Consider the following 11,130-nt stretch of genomic DNA (forward strand, 5'->3'; position numbering starts at 1 on the left):
GGATTCATTTGACCAAAATACCCTTCAAAACTAGTTGCTTATGGCTGTTAGGAGGGATATTTTGGTCATTTTTAGAGGTAATATGTTATTTGACTTAAATACCCCTTAAACTAGCTGTTAGGGGCATTTAAGTTATTTTTCCCCCAATGGTCCAAAATACAAAAAATACCCATAGTGGTGGTTTATAATTGTTGAAAAAAAGCAAATATAGCCATTGGGGCCCCTCTAATAGCTATATTTTGTTACGGACCTCACGCATGCCATGTCGTGCCTATGGACTGGATTGGGCCAGGCTTTTTGATCAGGTCATGCTTTGGAGGCCCCATCCACTCCACAGCCTAGGCTCGACACGGCCCAGATTCCCGTATTGTGCCTTGGCACAAAACGACACTATAGTCGTCGGGCTGTGCCAACTGTCGTGCTAGGCCGTGCTGACCCGCAATCGACCCGACTCACATTACAGCTCTAGGCGCCGATCTGAACTCAAATTCAACACGTTACATGTTGTAAATCCAGAAGCCACTATATAAAAATCCCAATAATTTAAAAATTGATTCGGAGGTTAAATCGTTTTCGATCCGGATCACAGGAAGGACTGTGCCACATCAGCACAAATAATATATATAAATCATGCATAAATACATATTTTATCAATAAATAATGTATAATTATATTTTATAATAAATAATGTATTAATTGGGTGATGCGTGGTACAAACTCCTTAGGCATCGTGGAGTGCTCAACACTGGAATATTGTACCAGAGGGTTCAAAGTATCAGAAGCACTCCGATACAGCCCTTACAGAGGGTGTGGTGTATTGGGATTCTGACCGGTTCAGGAGGTGGAGGAGCTTTAAACTCGCCCCCTTGAATCGGTTTTCAAAAACAAAGTAAAAGAAAAAATGTACCAATACGCCCCTACCAGCATATTGGGCATATGATATTTAGAACCTTTCACATGTCCCACCATGTCTGTAATGGCTAATGACTTGAAAAGAAGTCCATTGCTCTGTACTTTCTGGGAAGCTTGAGTAGCCTACTTGACCTAGTCTGTATGTGTATTATTGGGATCATTTGATTGTGCTGATCTTTTGCTTTTTTTTCTCTCTTTTAGAATGATCCATCTCGTGGTAGTCCTGGTGTTCTTTATATGTGGCAGCTTAGGAAGGCACCTAATTGGCTAATTTCTGTTACGAAGAGAGCAACCTTATAGAGTCATTGTAGCAAAATGGGATTTGCTCCTCACAGAGCCTGCCTCACACCAACCTCACAACACATGGCAGCCGTGCATTGGAAATTGGAAACATCAAAATCAAGTACGGGAGATGTTCTCAATGCACGGCTGAAAGCGCTGAGGTTCGTGTGATGAGTAAATCCAGCAAATCCGGATTCCATTGTAGCATGTCTCTAAAGGACATTGAGGCCAATAAATGGAACATGTAAGCAACGCATGGATTCAAATACAACAGTTTCATAGCATCTCTCTCTCTCTCTCGTTTGGCATTGTCCCTTGAGTTTGACTACATTCCTTGATCCAGTGGCACCCTTTGGCCCACTGAGTGTTCACTGACCATTTTGATCTGAATGTATAACTGCACACATGCCTTGCCTGGAATTAACAAAAGTTACACTGAGCACAAGAGTCCTCCCGTTCTATGTAGCCGATGCTATTGAATAAATTAAAAAAAAAAAAGCAGCTTTTGGAATATATATATATATATATATTCTTACCATAAAAATTTAGATTGCGCGTCACAGTCTCCTTGGATCCATTATAAGAGAAAAAGGACAATAAAACTGGAATGGATGTGTTTATGCCAACCTGGATTGACATTGAAGGACAGTTAAGTTCATATCTTTTCAAGTCAGGGATTCTGGCCCTATTTAATTTTCTGCACAGTGGAGACTGGCACTTTCCATGCATCACATGGGAGTTGGACTGCCCATCCATTCAGAATCATGACAACCCCAAGAGGGCCACCTAAGTCAAACAATATTTCCATCTTCCATTGTAGGTTTATATGATTATCTTACCTGGTCTGCTTCACTCTCATCCTGGAACTTCCTTGCAGCCACCCAAGATGTGGTAAATATAGAAGCTCCATTACAATATCTGTAATAAAAGAATAATTTTTTTAAAATATTATTACTAAAAGCCTAACTTGCTAAGGGTGAATAGAAATGAGCAAGTACTTGTCTCTGTTAACAATGTCTATAGCCTCCTCTAAGTTGCCAGCCTGTATGTAAGTGGTAACAAGAGAAAACTTGTCAAAGCATCTTCAGTTTTAGCCATGGGGATCTTTGACACTTGACAAAAACATGAAAATACCACCAATAATTATCATACCTGCATACAGAGGACTGGTCCAAGCATTTCCTCCTGTTCAAACACCACATACAGGGTAGGTCTTGGTAATTACATTAAGGTTTCTTAGGGAATGACCCCTAAAAATATTATGATCTATAATAACTCCTAATCTATAGGGAGTCTTCAGTTGCGCTTCCTTCTTCAAATCCTTGTCTGCTCCGAATGTACCTGGGGTACCCTTTCCAGTAAAAGAAGTTTGGCGTTGCCCTATTCCCCCTAAAGTGGGTGCTTTCTCTTAGGAGGTCTACCATGGTGCAATCAACACCTGTGATCTGATGCAGAGGAAGAGACCTGACTGGTGTCTTTCACCTAATTGATGCTGTCTGTGTGAATCGAGTGGTGAGACTGCATTTCATATTCTCATCTCCTGCCCTGTTGCTAACAGCATTTGGATTTGGTTTGTCAATCTTTTTGGTTGCAGTTGGAATCCCCCGGTGAGTTTGGTTAGGCTATGACTCCTCTACCTTCAGCTGGACAAAAAAAGAGGGAGAGCATTGTGGAGATGCACAAGGGCAGCAGTGATTTGGGTGCTGTGGGAGGAAAGAAATTCGAGAATTTTTGAAGAAAATAAAAGAATTGGAGAGAATAATCAGTGGGGATGACATAATCAGGAATTGGAGAACAGTTGCTTCCTCCTCAACTGTAAAACTGAAGGTTTTAAGGGATTGGGACCCTCCCCCCCAATTCAGGCTTTCTCAAATTAAATTTTGATGGAAATAATTTTGGTAACCCAGGAAGGTCTGGAATTGGAGGTGTGTTAAGGAATGACAAGGGGTTTGTAGTGGGGATGTACTCAGGCCCTATTCGAGTCAGAGATTCTACTACAGCTGAAGGCAGTGACCTATGGGATACAAAAAGCAATGGTGTTGGGGGTACGGAGGATAGTTGTAAAGGTGATTCTAAGGTGGTTATAGGCTGGCTGAAGCAAAATGGAAAAGAAAAAAAAAACTGGTTATTCAGAAATGAAATCAAGAAGGTTAAAAGAATATCCAAGCACATGCAGCTGTCATTTCAATGGACACCAAGAGCAGCAAATGGATTTGCAGACGAGTTGGCTAAACAAGGGACTAATAGGGAATTTTGCTTCTGGGCTCAGTTGTAAGGCTGAAAAGTTGAAGTTGTAATTTGATTTTAATTTCTAATGAGGTAGCTGAGGCTACCCATTTCCTGTAACTCTTATCTGATCTTAATGAATTCTTTCTTTATTGATAAAAAAAAAAAAAACTCCTGATACAGGGGTAATTCTTTTTGATAAATGTACTCCTGATACTGGGGTAATTACCCCTCACCCAAAGCACCCCTGCTGCAATATTTGGTAGCATCAACTCCCTATTTAAAATGTAAACCCCAAGGATTCTAGTTTGAATCCTTCTGTAAAAAACCCTTACTATTATCATTTCAATCATTTTTTATTAATGTGATTCAAATAAGTTTGGCTTGCACCTAGTTCTGTACTTTGTCATGTCTTCTTAATTATTTTTCAAGGTTTTAATAGACCTGCTGGAATAAGACTTGTTTAGGCTATTTAAAACCTACTTAAATGTATTTTGAGTTAATTTCTCATCATGCTAGAGAATAAAAACCTATTCAGGGACCTCACCTAACAGATTAAGCTTTTAGGTTGAGCGGTTCCTTGAAATAGTATCGAAGCCGAAGGTTTGGCTGGACGCAAGTGTTGACAGATACACATGGTGACTCCAATGGCTTTGACAACAGAGCATCTTATGATTATAGGGCACAGGTGGTAAACATTGTTGTACTAATAAGTTATATAGCATATGTATATTTAAAATCCTTTTTTAAAAAACATAAATTATTTTATAATTTATGATAAGGCTAATGGTTCATTTGGATTCAACCTTCTCTCCAGTTTACAGTATGACAGTTAAAGACAAGTATAAAGTATTGAATGCTCATGAAATGTATGCCTTTTTCATCCTTAAGTTGGATACAGGAGCTCATGAGCGTGTAAAATGTAATTAGGAAGCATTTGAGTATTCAAAATTAAAAAAGAAATGTCAGAATTACGTTTCATTTTACTTAACCCACAAGATCAAGCAGGATTATGGTCTTTTTATTGGTAAGTTGGCCACTTAGTTCAATAAAACAAGCATATGTTTAAATTTTTTATACAGGAAAATCTTGGATTTAGTATCCAAGACAACAGAAAATCAGTACCATAAAATATGGCTCATCAAGCAGAATCTGGTAATGACATTATAAAGCTATGGAATACATTAGGATATAAGCAAATACCATGATATTTCTTCCATCTAGAATAAGTCTAGCACCACTTTCAATGCCACTGGATCAACTTGTATATGTGTTCCTTTGCCTGTACAAACAGAAAACATGCCATGATTTTTATATACAATTTAGGTTCATTTCAATCTTGTTCCCCTCCAATTAGAAATTAGTTCCAAAAAAATAAAAAATAAAAACAAATCTTCTGAACTATTTATGCACCAGTTTGCTAATCACTGGACCAAGGTCTGCACCAGGTTCAGTTCCTGCATTTACTTTAAGTGCATTGGCACGTTCCACAAGTTCTTTCTCCCTTGAAAAAGTATAAAACTTATGTCAAGTAATTCATTACAGAAACCAATTGAAAAAATACTTCATAAATAAATGTTTGACAAACGTTGTTCTAGCCTCACATAAATAATAGCTTAAAAATCATACAAAAGGTGAAGACACAGACTTGTAACCATAATGCACACACAAACTTCAAACTTCACATAATAAACAATAATTCAAAGTCAACAAAAGCAAAACCAACCAAAAGAATACATCAAAGTGATTTATTTAACAAACCATAGTACCATATTTTTTAGCCTCCAACAAAAATAGCTATGCTGAATGTCATACACCTTTGTCCTGCTGCACCAAAACCAGTGGCAACTAGAGCACTCAAAGTAGCATCCATGCTTGCATCAGGCATGATAACTGCATGGTTTTTGGTTCCCATATAGAACTGGAGAGAAAAAGAAAGTTAATGAATTCATAATATAAATGTAAAGAAGAAATCAAGTTTATTGGCCTTAGAAGAAAAAGACTGCTTGCACATTACTAACACAAAGGAACAGTACTTACTTGAGCATGCTTCCCCCTAGCTGCTGCTCTTGCACTTATATGCATGCCAGCCTTGAAAGGAATAATTCATATAGAAGTAAGACAACAAAACAAATCATATCCCAGTCCAACAACAGAGAAAGCTGAAAGCAAGTGCGGTGTTGTCTTGTTGAAATTAGAACGGTAGAAGACAACATGAACAATTTTTCAGCAATTGTGCAGATGGACATAAGAGCCTCCAAGATTAAAATTTTTATACATTTTCCATCCACTGATCAGGTTTAAGAGCCTCCCATCTTTTATAATTCACAAAGGTACTCTTGAAAATTCATGACATACTCCCTTAAACAAAGTTTATATAGTACAATAAATAAAAGAAAATGCAGGGGTTGCAAGCAGGGGCCCTAGGAGGAGTATTAGGGGACAACAATGAAGAGATATGCTTCCAGTTGCTCATGAAATGAACTGGGTGATTCTGCTGGAGATATGGATTTCAGGAGGGTCACCATCAAGGGTGATTGACAGATTTTGATATGATGGATGAGGGGCCATTGCCTAGATTCTTGGATTGGTTATCATAGTAGATAGGTTACACCTCTGGTTTCCGAATTGAAGCCCTTGTTCAATTGGTTATCAGACCAGACCAGCTAACTCTATTACCAACATACCTTCAAGAGAGGAGGGTCTAATTTGGGGCTTTAAATTCAATGTTATGGTTTTGTAACATCTTGTATTAAGGGCCTACTCTTGGGCGGCCATCCCAGTTACCTCAGCTGTATAACATGGAGCTTTGTATATAGACTTACAAGTTATATCCAATCTTTTAGTAGGTGATTCAGGCAAATTCTACTTTTCATAGAAGGGGCACAAACCTATTAATTAGTCAACAATGCATGTTTTGAAACAAATGTGCCCCTAATATTCATCATTATTTTTTAAGGTAAAGTATGCATTGCATATTTTTTTGTAAAAGTTTACAAGTATATCATGCGTATAATCTTATGCCAGGGCAATCTAACCCACCAAAAAACAGCATCACACAAGTACCATCTTTGCACAAAAAGAATACCATAGGAAAAGTAAGAATTTAGGGATACATCCCTAAGTAGTTATGAACCCAGAGCCAGGAATGAACCATCACCACATCCTTTCTTCGCACCTCATCATAGCTGCCCCCTTTTCAAATATTCTAGAATTTCATTATGCCAAAAATATTCATATAATTGTAATAGGAATAGTGCTCCACACCACCCTGCCGTTTTTTACTAAGGTTCTGATCCTCCATCCCAACAGCATTTCAAGTATAGATTTTGGGCAACACCATCTGTAGTAGACGAGCTACAAGAAGTATGCTCAAATAGATTGGTTGAAAAGGGCAATGACATGTAGATTGCAGTCTGCACCTCCTTGTGCAGAATAAACAACTTTTATTCTGGAACTGGATCTCCATATTTGTTATTGTCCCTTGTAAGATACTTGGTTAGCACTGCTGTCTACCATAAAAGAAGTGATTGTTGGCACAGGGGGCCCAAAGTTCCTTGTACAAGAAACAAACATTTCTAGGGCTGCCAGCTGCTTAAAAAATGATATTTCAGTGAAGATCTCAAAGACGTCCAAATTTTAAATTCTGGACCCCTGTGCTTCTGGGAGGGGAGATATTCATCATTATAAGCAGGAATTCTTGTCTTTTTACTAAGAATGTGCCTGGTTTATCAAAAATGGGATTGCCCAAATCAGTCCCCTATCTTTATCTAAAAACATTTTTGTTACCAATCAATATATGTAAGATGGATTGTACGTCAACCACTTTGCTAACATACTTATGGTGATATATAAATCAAACCACCTTGTCAAGCATCAATAAATTCAAAACATAAGATAAAAATTACCATTTTAAAAGATGACTTGGGCCCTCACCTAGGCATTTGGTGCCAATTAGGCAATTTGACTGAGGCACTCACTTTTGGTGCCTAGGTGAGCACCTGAATCAGTAACAACAGGCACCACATCAAGCAGCATACTAAACCTGACATAAAACACACACTTAAAACATTGTTCTATATTTCTTTATTTTCTGTTTGAAGTTACTATTACATATTGTAATGTCTGCAGGCAAATACTACTATACATTATTGTCTATGTTGTGCTGTTATTATTTTGTTTTGTGGAAAAACAAGCCCAGGTGTTGTTTGCAAGAGAAGATTCAAAAATGAAGACGACAAAGGAGAATGAGAGAGGATAAAAGGAAGAAGAAAGTGAAGAGAAGGGAGGTTTACACTTACTCTCCTCCTCCTAGAGGTAGCTCCATTTGCATCAAAAAAGGTCATTAAGGGCTGCTCTCTTTAAGCATAGCCCCTGATTAAACAACTTGTTCAAAATGGTTGAGCATGGAAATTTCTCTTTTTAATATGTCTCAGACTTTGGATACACCTAGAATCAACTTCATCCTTACAGACATACAGAAGTAGTACCTTACCTCAGGCACTAGGAGGCTTTACCACTTTAGTGGCACCTTTCACCTTAGAATAGTGGCATGCATATAGAGGGATAATTTATGGTAATTGACTTCACTTCAAGTCTATGAGCATGGCATAAAATGGTTTAATCATAGAAGCATCATAAAGAGACAAATGCCAGAATGAAAAGCTGGTGGAAGTACTTACCACATTTGAACCAAAAAATGATAAAGCCTTGATATCGCTATCACCACAAATTTCATCGACAATGTCCTGCAAAAATTATAATTTAAACACAAGCTCTCACAGTGATAAACTAAACATGTTCACACTTCAAGACAACACATTAAATTAATAGTAATGAATGAACTGTTGCAGTCATGATGTCAATCTTAAAGCAGAAAGAGGTTGCTTAAGAGAAACAGATAAAATATCCCTCATCCTCTTAAAACAAGGTAAAAGAATGTACATAAGAACTAACTGAAATGTGAAAGCAGACGCGTACATTGTTGCCATGAATAATATTTAAGACACCATTGCACAAACCAGCCTCCACTGCAAGTTCTGCTAGTAACATAGAAGCCCCTGGACAGATAAAATAGAAATATTAGATGTAGTATTATAAGTTGAAAATTAAAAGGAAAAATAAGAAAAAAAACATGTTGTATGGAAATGAAAGACTAAAAACCTATTAAATTCAACTCAACTAAATTCAGCCTTAACCCCCCCCCCCCAACTATTTGGTAATACAAATCTTGTCATGCGATTGTGCTCTATTTATTTTGATTATGTAGTTTATAAGCATTAAAGGATCATATAGTTGAATAACATTATAGAAGGATAAAAGATTTGATGAATCCAAATAAAAGCTTAAACCTTTCAGCTGGTAGAACAAGATACTCCTGAAGAGTTTATACTACAAAATAAGAATAGTGTTTGGTTATGCATGTAATCAATAGCAAAAAACACTAGCCTAATCAATACAAAGAATTGTGTTAATTATAAAAAAAAATACAAAGAATTACGTTCATTAATAAGTAAGAACAACTTGCTGATTTGAAAAATAGGTAAGGGATATAATCCTAGGATAAGGGAGCAAAGAATAAAAACCATAGACAGGATACTCCCTCAAATATATGGAAACATCCCCAATAAACAAGCAGCTCCGAAATTCAGATATATTTGACCATTTTTAGTGTACCTATATTGGCATACCTACATTGACACACCAACTACCTTTTTTTGTTTAGATTGGCAACCCACTAACTATAAATGCAAAATACAATAAATATGTCAATGTCCTTTAATGTCTAACAAGATCATCCTATTTATGTTCAAAATTGATCCTCCTCATGTCCTTGAAATATTTCAATGCAAGTACCAAGTCCATAAAATGAACAAAAAAATTGGCACATTCCATGAAATAGACTGGATTTGTTATAAAAAAAGCACCTATTTCTTTTTCCCCTTAAGGAAGTGAAGAGTATAATCTTCCATAAAATGGCCTTTGACTCTAAAGTTGATCATTGGCCATGATTGCAAGCTACTGAACTAAGAGAAAAATCTCTCATTCCACCCCATATATGAAAAGGAAGAAGCTCCTTATCTTCTTGGAAACAATACATGTAAGAACAAATGGTTGGCATCTTTTTCAGCAGCACCATAAAGGATGCACTTGCTAGTAGGCGGATCTGTTTAGACGCATCATATACTTCATGGAAACTTGTGCACTTGATGGACACTTGCATAACATATAGATCACAATTATCCTAGTTCATGTTACCAAATTTCAGAAAAGGACAAAAACAATCTATCTATGAGTTATTTATAGCTCATACATGTGCACAATTTGCATGTCACATCTAAAAAATCAAGGGGATTATATGAGTTTAAAACTTATAATCTGATGTATATGCTTGACTACTGACCATTGTGGTACTAGACCATCTAACCCTGGAAGAAAAGAAGTTTCTAATAGGTAATATCAACTTGAGACCACTGATTTTGGGGCCTGAGATTCCAAGGTACAATAACTAACTAATCTTCCTATTTATTTATCAAAAAAAAAAAAAAAAAAACTACTCTTCCTGACAAATAAGTGCTTGCAAATAGAAGAATAAGGGATAAAGAGTTTGAAATAATTCATGCACATGGTTCAATTGGTTAACACTGTAGAGCAACCAAGAACTGGCAAGGTCACATTAGGTTGGAAGGGCAGAAAGTCACCTGGATCTTTATCCGATGGCTTTAGGACAAAAGTATTTCCACATGCAACTTCCATTGGGAACATCTGTAGATATCATAAAACTGATACTTATAACAACTTTTCCAAATAACAAGGAAAACAAGGCTTCACAATACCATACATACCATAGGCATATCATGTGATTACAAGCATATGCATACTACAAAAAATTAGAAGAAAGACATCTAGAGACTGTTCCAGCCTCAGCCTAAGGTGGGATTTTATTCCTTTTACCTTCAAACTAGAGTAATGAAATTATCCACACTAGCAGGTAAGCATTATTAAAGACCAATCCAGCCATGCACTTAAGTGCGAAAAAAAAGAGCAAATAACTTAATCCAAAAGGTGAAAGGAAAAAAAAACAATAGCCATACCCATAAGGGAATCATTACAGGAAAGCTGAAGGAGCATATCCCAGCACAAACACCATAGTGGTTCCCTAATGCTATACATATTAATTCCATTTGACTCATCGGAAATGAATTCCCCCATCTGCAGAGTTGCAACTCCACAAGCTTGTTCCACCAACTCGGTCAAAGGATGCCAAAAAATCCATAGATAGCCAGCCATCAAAACATGGACCAACACCCTAACATCTAACCAATCAATCTTCTTATACCTAAAGCTATTAAACCAATAAGTAGGAGCCCCCAAACCACATAGTAATGAGAATTACACTAACCTAACCCATGAAGCACATCATCACGAGCATCCTTCGAAGTCTTTCCATGTTCAACAGTAATATTCATGGCAAGCTTATTCTGTAGACAATTATATTAATTCTTTATTATGGAATGAAAAGCACATACAAACTCATACTTTATACTTACAGTGTCTCTACGGATGGGTTCTTGGAATTCTTTCTTGAGTATGGAATGAAAAGCAATATAATATACAAACTCATATTTTGTACTTACCATGTCTTTAAGGATGAGTTATTGGAGCTTAAACATAATACACTGGCGGGTAGTAATGGATGTTTTTATCCAT

The 11,130-nt window shown here is 36.9% G+C and overlaps 1 long non-coding RNA gene and 1 pseudogene across 2 annotated transcripts; both read right to left on the reverse strand.

Annotated features, from left to right (window-relative positions):
* Positions 1–1,416: 1,416 nt before the first annotated feature.
* On the reverse strand, positions 1,417–2,330 carry LOC148850708 (uncharacterized). The gene is made up of 4 exons (XR_016099053.1): positions 2,193–2,330; positions 2,034–2,112; positions 1,731–1,821; positions 1,417–1,608 (listed from the first exon to the last, which is right to left on the reverse strand). It is a non-coding gene; the product is annotated as an uncharacterized LOC148850708 (long non-coding RNA).
* Positions 2,331–4,420: 2,090 nt separating this feature from the next.
* LOC148850709 (methylmalonate-semialdehyde dehydrogenase [acylating], mitochondrial-like) lies at positions 4,421–10,852 on the reverse strand (annotated as a pseudogene). The gene is made up of 8 exons (XR_016099052.1): positions 10,515–10,852; positions 10,122–10,185; positions 8,401–8,480; positions 8,103–8,168; positions 5,461–5,511; positions 5,190–5,341; positions 4,834–4,924; positions 4,421–4,702 (listed from the first exon to the last, which is right to left on the reverse strand). The product of XR_016099052.1 is annotated as a methylmalonate-semialdehyde dehydrogenase [acylating], mitochondrial-like (transcript).
* Positions 10,853–11,130: the final 278 nt, after the last annotated feature.

Source organism: Nelumbo lutea, chromosome 5, assembly GCF_056320005.1.
Source record: "Nelumbo lutea isolate HS-2025 chromosome 5, American lotus-T2T, whole genome shotgun sequence".
Lineage (NCBI taxonomy): Eukaryota > Viridiplantae > Streptophyta > Magnoliopsida > Proteales > Nelumbonaceae > Nelumbo > Nelumbo lutea.